This window comes from Heterodontus francisci, chromosome 8, assembly GCF_036365525.1.
Source record: "Heterodontus francisci isolate sHetFra1 chromosome 8, sHetFra1.hap1, whole genome shotgun sequence".
Taxonomy (NCBI): Eukaryota; Metazoa; Chordata; class Chondrichthyes; order Heterodontiformes; family Heterodontidae; genus Heterodontus; species Heterodontus francisci.
Genome location: NC_090378.1, coordinates 30,825,706 through 30,834,590, shown reverse-complemented (window position 1 = coordinate 30,834,590; position 8,885 = coordinate 30,825,706). Strand labels below are relative to the sequence as shown.

Genomic DNA, 8,885 nt, shown 5'->3' with positions numbered 1-8,885 from the left:
CTCAGCAGTCAGCATTACATTGTCAGCTTTATTTTCATTTAGCACATCGTCCTTTGAATTTGTGAATATGGTGAAGTCTGGGGGAGGGACAGAAACAAAAGGTTCTTTTAGTTTCCCCAATTGCCAGTGACATGAATCACTTATGTTAAGCCCGGAGGCCCAAAATACAAAAACAAAGGTCACAACAAACATTTAAATAAATCCAATTAACATAGAAAAGATTGTCAGCAAAATTCAGTAGTGCATGACATCAAAATAAAAAAACACAAGATAGACTATAATCCTGCAAAACAAGCCACATCGAGGATACAATCCAAAGGCTTATGATGAATATCATTTTATAACACAAACGGGACTCCACCCTTCAACTGGTTGAAATAGCTGGCAGAATGAGCTCGTACTGACTATACAAGAAGTAATTTACAGCACACCCACTCTGCACCACAAATTAGTCTCCTCTTTCTTACCAATGGACATTTTTTATAAGAACACATTTTACCAGCTCTAAGTATGTAACAGGCATCTGCACAGTAAGATGTGCAAATACTTTGAGGGGAGGGTAAATGCCATCCATTTCCTTTGGCATTATGATTTATTCCAGGGATAGGCACCAACATTTTGCACCACGGACATTTGACTCAGCCATGGACATGGGGGCAATTTATAAGTATATAAAATGTATAGCCAATCTAATGCCATCAAAACACAATCAAATTTAAACACATTTCTCCCTATTTTGTGAGATACCTGGCATTGTTTTTGCTTGCATAAGTAATCATGTCTGCCCGTACACTTGATGTAGCGATGCAAAGAATTCGGATCGATATCCATCTGTCAGGAGTGATCTTGATCTCTTTGTCTCCCCTCACTCCCCTCTCTGTGTCCATTTCTCTCTCCCTCTCTCTCTCTCCCTCGCTGTATCCATCTCACTCCCCTCCCTCTCTTTCCCCTCCCCCCCTCTCTCTCACCTCTATATGTCCCTCTCTGTATCCCTTTCTCCCCCCTCTGTTGCCCTCTTTCCTCTCTCTCTTCTCCCCGTGTTCTTCTCTCTTCTGCCTTTCTCTCACCTCTCTGTGTCCCTCTCTCCCTCTCCCCCCACTCACCATGCACCACGAGCAGAAACACATTGCCGCTCGCCGCCGGCCTCGCACTCTCAGAGAAACCAGGGCCTTTGGAGAGCTCAGAACGTGGACTATCTGCCTTAAAAAGAAGCAGCTTGCTCTGGCTCAAAGAAGTCTTCCCTTTCCAGTTCTATCATTGCTTTCCTGTGTGCTATCCTATCTGTTCCACTCACACCAATACTCTCCAGGGCTATTTCCACAGGTTGGATACAGACAGGGAGCACTTGCCAAGAAATCACAGGCCCCAGTGCCTGATATTCCATCAATTTCACTGAATGGAAAGAAAATCATGCAGGCCGGTGATATCTCAATGAGCTCTCCCTGCAAGAGCTCCTCTGCACTGGCAGTGCCCGATCACAGAGTTAATCCGACAATCACCTTCCTCCGCAACTCTGCCGGCATTGCCCCCTGCCCCACTCCCATCGGTCAGCGCCCCTGATTGACAGTACCGGTATTCCCAGTGAGTCCCGCCTTCCCTGTGCTCCTATTTGATGGAGGTCCGCACGCAGGCAAACCATTCATGTTTTTGATTGGTGGACTGGCAGGCTGGAAACAAACGCTTGGCAGGCTGGATTCTGGCCCGCAGGCCGTAGGACCTCGCCCAATGCCCCGCTGATCCCGATCCTTTCTAATTGCTTTCGCTTAGTGGCTCGGTTCTTTTAAAACACAAGTTTAAAGGTTTGGAACACGACATTTTAATTACCACAGACTTCAAAATTTTTACCACAGATTCTGGTGTCCATATACGGACACTTTGCCGACCCCTGATTTATTTTAATGCGACAATAGAAAAGTGTGCAATGTATAGCAATTCTATCAATTTTCAGTTCAGCTATTTTGATTGGTGGACGAACATTGTAGGTGGTAGATCTTCTCAGATCACCTGCATTGATACAATTGCTGCCTCTCAGAGACCCTGCTCAGTTCCACTCCAAATTTCCGAGTCCTGGGTGCTTGCAAGACACTTTTAATTACTATTCCTCCCTTCTCTGTCTCGGTTTTATAGGCAAACTTCTGAATTTTCATCTCTTTTTCCAAGTTTCGCTGTGTAAAGCATTTATACGGCTACTTCTATTGGAGGATTCTATAGTTGGGCCTAGTTCTATGTTGTGGCCATCTGATAGTTAGGAGGGAGAGGGTTAATATTCAGCCTCTGCAGTATTTTGCTTCTTTCTCCCCCTTAGTAGTTAGTTTGAGTTTCAAAATAACAATATTCAGTTGCTCAGCAGTGGGCATCACATTAGTAGCTTTATTTACATTTAGTACATCATCCTTTGAATCAGTGAATATGATGATGTCTGGGGGAGGGACAGAAGCTAAAAGTTCTTTTAATTTCCCCAATAGCTAGATCCTGCTGAGTGTGTCCAGCATTTTCTGTTCTTATAATTATTAAGAATCTGTCTTCAGAACAAATGGGATTGATAAAATATCTCAGAGAAAGTATTCACTGCACTCGGCACATTGATGCATAATATTTTGTGAAACTCCCCAAATGTAAATCTCAGCAGTTTTGCTGGGCTTGACCACTGAGACCATTAACAAGTCACAGGGCAACGACATGGGATCTGACAGCTCCTATGCAAATTCTTTCTTTTGGGCCTCCTTATCTCGAGAGACAATGGATACGCGCCTGGAGGTGGTCAGTGGTTTGTGAAGCAGCGCCTGGAGTGGCTATAAAGGCCAATTCTGGAGTGACAGGCTCTTCCACAGGTGCTGCAGAGAAATTTGTTTGTTGGGGCTGTTGCACAGTTGGCTCTCCCCTTGCGCCTCTGTCTTTTTTCCTGCCAACTACTAAGTCTCTTCGACTCGCCACAATTTAGCCCTGTCTTTATGGCTGCCCGCCAGCTCTGGCGAATGCTGGCAACTGACTCCCACGACTTGTGATCAATGTCACACGATTTCATGTCGCGTTTGCAGACGTCTTTATAACGGAGACATGGACGGCCGGTGGGTCTGATACCAGTGGCGAGCTCGCTGTACAATGTGTCTTTGGGGATCCTGCCATCTTCCATGCGGCTCACATGGCCAAGCCATCTCAAGCGCCGCTGACTCAGTAGTGTGTATAAGCTGGGGGTGTTGGCCGCTTCAAGGACTTCTGTGTTGGAGATATAGTCCTGCCACCTGATGCCAAGTATTCTCCGAAGGCAGCGAAGATGGAATGAATTGAGACGTCGCTCTTGGCTGGCATACGTTGTCCAGGCCTCGCTGCCGTAGAGCAAGGTACTGAGGACACAGGCCTGATACACTCGGAATTTTGTGTTCCGTGTCAGTGCGCCATTTTCCCACACTCTCTTGGCCAGTCTGGACATAGCAGTGGAAGCCTTACCCATGCGCTTGTTGATTTCTGCATCTAGAGACAGGTTACTGGTGATAGTTGAGCCTAGGTAGGTGAACTCTTGAACCACTTCCAGAGCGTGGTCGCCAATATTGATGGATGGAGCATTTCTGACATCCTGCCCCATGATGTTCGTTTTCTTGAGGCTGATGGTTAGGCCAAATTCATTGCAGGCAGACGCAAACCTGTCGATGAGACTCTGCAGGCATTCTTCAGTGTGAGATGTTAAAGCAGCATCGTCAGCAAAGAGGAGTTCTCTGATGAGGACTTTCCGTACTTTGGACTTCGCTCTTAGACGGGCAAGGTTGAACAACCTGCCCCCTGATCTTGTGTGGAGGAAAATTCCTTCTTCAGAGGATTTGAACGCATGTGAAAGCAGCAGGGAGAAGAAAATCCCAAAAAGTGTGGGTGCGAGAACACAGCCCTGTTTCACACCACTCAGGATAGGAAAGGGCTCTGATGAGGAGCCACCATGTTGAATTGTGCCTTTCATATTGTCATGGAATGAGGTGATGATACTTAGTAGCTTTGGTGGACATCCGATCTTTTCTAGTAGTCTGAAGAGACCACGTCTGCTGACGAGGTCAAAGGCTTTGGTGAGATCAATGAAAGCAATGTAGAGGGGCATCTGTTGTTCACGGCATTTCTCCTGTATCTGACGAAGGGAGAACAGCATGTCAATAGTCGATCTCTCTGCACGAAAGCCACACTGTGCCTCAGGGTAGACGCGCTCGGCCAGCTTCTGGAGCCTGTTCAGAGCGACTCGAGCAAAGACTTTCCCCACTATGCTGAGCAGGGAGATTCCACGGTAGTTGTTGCAGTCACCGCGGTCACCTTTGTTTTTATAGAGGGTGATGATGTTGGCATCGCGCATGTCCTGGGGTACTGCTCCCTCGTCCCAGCACAGGCATAGCAGTTCATGTAGTGCTGAGAGTATAGCAGGCTTGGCACTCTTGATTATTTCAGGGGTAATGCTGTCCTTCCCAGGGGCTTTTCCGCTGGCTAGGGAATCAATGGCATCACTGAGTTCCGATTTGGTTGGCTGTATGTCCAGCTCATCCATGACTGGTAGAGGCTGGGCTGCATTGAGGGCAGTCTCAGTGACAGCATTCTCCCTGGAGTACAGTTCTAGGTAGTGCTCAACCCAGCGGTCCATCTGTTTGCGTTGGTCAGTGATTATGTCCCCCGATTTAGATTTGAGGGGGGTGATCTTCTTGATGGTTGGCCCAAGAGCTCTCTTCATGCCATCATACATTCCTCTGATGTTTCCGGTGTCTGAGGCCAGCTGAATATGACTGCATAGGTGTTGCCAGTAGTCGTTTGCGCAACGCCTAGCTGTTCTTTGTGCAGTACTTCTGGCTGCTTTAAGTGCTGCGGATGTTAAATCGCTGGGGGCTTTCTTGTAGTTCAAAAGTGCAATGCGCTTAGCGGCTATGACAGGTTCCAGCTCTTCATTATGAGATTGAAACCAGTCTGCATTTCTCTTCGCACTTTTGCCGTAGGTGGTCAAAGCTGACTCATAGATGGCGTCTCTGATGTGGGCCCACTTGGTCTCAGCATCCCCTGTGGGAGTGTTTTGAAGGGCTGTTACAAGTGAATTTAGAAATTTTTGTAACAGCTGTGGGTGAGAAATTCTGCTCGTGTTGATGCGCGGATGGCCCTTCTGCTTGGAATGATGCAACTTCTTTGGTCTGAGTCTAACCTTGCTGCACACCAGGGAGTGGTCGGTGTCGCAGTCCGCACTGTGGAAGCTGCGTGTGATTTGAACACTGTTTAAGGCGGCTCGCCTTGTGACAATGAGGTCTAGCTGGTGCCAACGACGTGATCTTGGGTGCCTCCATGAAACCTGGTGACAGGGTTTAGTGTGAAAGAACGAGTTGGTGATGCAGAGGTTATGATAGGTACACAACTCAAGCAGTCTCTGCCCGTTCTCATTCATCCTTCCAACGCCATAGCGCCCAAGGCAGGAGGGCCATGAGTCATGGTCGGCCCCAACCCTGGCATTAAAGTCCCCCAGCAGGAATAGGTGTTCGGTGTTGGGGATGCTGCTAATGATGTTATGGAGTTGTTCATAGAACTGGTCTTTAGCTTCAGGTGCGGAGCAGAGTGTTGGAGCATAGATGCTGAGTAGGTGTACTGGACCAGAGGTGGTGAGCAGTCGGATGGACAGTATGCGTTCCGAGCCATTTGAGGGAGGCTCTATCATGCTGAGCAAGGAGTTTCTGATGGCGAAGCCCACTCCATGCTGTCTTGGTTCTTCAGGATCCCTGCCCTGCCAGAAGAAGGTGTAGTCTTGCTCTGCTAGAGAGCCACTCGCGGGGAGGCGAGTCTCCTGAAGTGCTGCAATGTCCACATTGAATCTACTGAGCTCGTTGTTAATGATGGCGGTCTTCCGAGAATCGTTGATTTGTGTAAGGTCTTCCGACAGGCCAGGACACATAGTTCTGACGTTCCAGCTTGCAAAGCGAAGGGCTGGTACCTTCTTTCCTTTTTTCATGTTGTTTGGTGCGGTGTATCAGTCCACCTTTCGGGCAATGACCCTGAGCTCCAAGCACCCATTGAAGCAGGCAGACTGTGGCGGGACAGAACCTTATTGACCGGGGGCTGCCCGGTTTGAGGCGGGCGGTAGCTGTCCAGTGAGGTGCAATGACCTCTCCCACCGACAAAGGCAACCCGTGGCGCCCAGTTTCTACGCCAATTTATCTGGACTTATAACCCGTAACTGCTGCCTTCCGTGTTGTTTTAGTCGCTGTGAGGCAACTATGGAGTGACCTCTCCATGGCGCATGCCTGGGCAAATTTATGGAGGTTGAGAATTGCCCAGTCGTGCAAATTACTGCAGTGATAATCCCTTATTCTCATTATTTGCCTCTCCCCATTTATGACATGAACGACATAAAAGTACAGTCTAAATATTTGCAACTTACTATGGCCTCTAAGACATGCTGCATTGGAGGCAGTACAGAGAAGGTTTACTAGACTAATACTTGGAATGAGTAGGCTGTCTTACGAGGAAAGATTGGACAGGCTAGGCTTGTATCTGCTGGAATTTAGAAGAGTAAGAGGCGACTTGATTGAAACATATAAGATTCTGAGGGGTCTTGACAGGGTGGATGTGGAAAGGATGTTTCCCCTTGTGGGAGAATCTCGAACTAGGGGTCACTGTTTAAAAATAAGGGGTCGCTCATTTAAGACAGAGATGAGGAGAAATTTTTCCTCTCAGAGGGTCGTGCGTATTTGGAATTCTCTTCCTCAAAAGGCAGTGGAAGCAGAGTATGAATATTTTTAAGGCAGAGGTTAGATAGATTCTTGATAAGCAAGCGGGGGAAGGTTATCGGGGGTAGGTGGAAATGTAGAGTAATCAGTTCAGCCATGAGCTTATTGAATGGCGGAACAGGCTCGAGGCATTGAGTGTCCTACTCCTGCTCCTAATTCATAAGTTTGTATGTATAGGACCAGAGGAACAAGAATAGGCCATTAAGCCCCTCGAAACTGCCCTGCCATTTAATTAAATCATGGCTGGATCTGCACCTCGCCACCCATGTCTATCAATTCATCTCATCTTAATCTGCACCTGCAATGTTCTTGGCATCTTCTCAAATCTCAAATATGTTAACTTTCATCTCTATGTCTAGTTTCCTGTCTCCATTCTCTGTTTCTCACTGAAACTCCAGGGATTTTTCTGATGAAAGGTCATTGACCTGAAACTTTAACTGTGTTCAGAGGTTGCCTGACCTAGTGAGTATTTTCCAGCATTTTCTGCTTTTATTCCAGTTTTCTTCCTCACTCTGACCTTTCCTCCTGCCAATATCTCTCGAACACTTTTCTCAAACCACTGTACAAAAATGGTGCATGTGCTTTTTCATGTTCTTGTGTCCCTGCTGCTGACTTTAGCTGTTGTGAATCCCTTTTTCTTTTACACTCTTTGACTATGGTGGTGTCCTGCTTCTGCTCCTTCACCTCGTGTTAGTCAATGTATCTCATGCAGAATGTTACGATCAGGTGAGGAGGGGTCAAAAGGCTCCCTTCTTGTCCTTCTCTCTTTTTGCCCACAACAGGGTTTATTCCTTTTTAAACAGTGTGTGTGCATGCCAATTCAGTGAGTTTTTAACCCTTTATGTGCTATGATCATAAAAGAATCAATTGGACAGGTTTTCTTGAGTTTAGACAAGAAAGAGGTTAGTTTATTGTACTTAAAATCAAATCCTGATCTAAGTAAAATAAGAAACTATGCTCCAACCTTCTCACACACAAACACTTGAGAATCACACACGCAAATAGGTTAAAGAGTGATGAAGAATAGTTTGCTTGGATTAGAGCCTAGAACAAATAAAAATAATATACAGATTGTGGGGTCTGGTAATTCAGTTGTCTTCCAGCTGAAGTCGTGATCCTGAAGTTCCTGGCTGGTAGAAGTACACCTGGTTCAGGGTTTTCTTGGAGACGGTGACGTAGGTGACTTTTTCTCTGGGGTCTCTGTCTGATGGGATGATAGACTTAGACAGGGTTCGAAACTTGCAAGGTTACCTGGAGAGAGAGAGAGAGAGAGACAGCCCACTGGGGTCCTGCACTGATTAGCTCTCAAAGCTTGTCTCCTGTGTGGAACAGAATCTCCAAGTTTTCACACAGGCTGGGGAGACTGTCACATGATTCTTTCAGTGTATTCTTTTTTCCACTTTAATGAGATCCAAAGTCTAAGAATCCCAAATCTCTCTCAGGTCTTATTGCCTCAATGTTTACCCCCTGGAGGTACATCTCCACTAGTGTGAATGCTCTAAGATGGCTTTGAATGTCTCACTAACGAGGGCAGATAATTTACACAACTGTTCAAGCCATTGTTCTGGATGCGAGCTATTTAGACATGCGTCTCCACTTAAATGCCTTGGAATGTGAGGTATTTCAATGAAAATTGTGGTGGCCATCTTAGCTGCCAGTTTTAAAAGTTGAATATAGGATTCTAGCTTTCCTTTTTAAAAGTTTAATGTAGGTTACCAACTGATGAATTAAAATTCTCATTCAGCATAGCATGTTTTCCTGACAAGACTGATGGAGCTGTGATTTGATTTGTAGGACTGTCTTGCATTTTGTTGTGGCTTCTGTTTTCATGCTGCATACTACTGAGTTCTGTTTTGAGAAGTGCTTTCTTTTCTCTCAAGGTTCCACTCAAACTCATTTGCATATCGCTGAACGCAAAATCTGCCAGGAACCCGCACAATCGGGTAGCGTTTTTAAAAATTATTTTGAAATAAATTATTTAAATAAATATTCCTTGATATATTTAATACAGTAACTTAGTGTAGTTTGATTAACATAACTGAAAATGGTTTTGTAACCAAAAATAAGTACTTTTAATTTTTTCTTATTCTTTCATGGGATGTGAGCATCATCGCAGGCAAGGCCAATCATAGTGTCGATCCACCACCTATGAGT

At 45.9% G+C, this 8,885-nt stretch overlaps 1 protein-coding gene across 2 annotated transcripts in view; it reads left to right on the top strand.

Annotated features, from left to right (window-relative positions):
• hyi (hydroxypyruvate isomerase) overlaps nucleotides 1-8,885 on the top strand; it is a 67,727-nt gene that overhangs the window by 2,815 nt on the left and 56,027 nt on the right. The window lies entirely within an intron of this gene.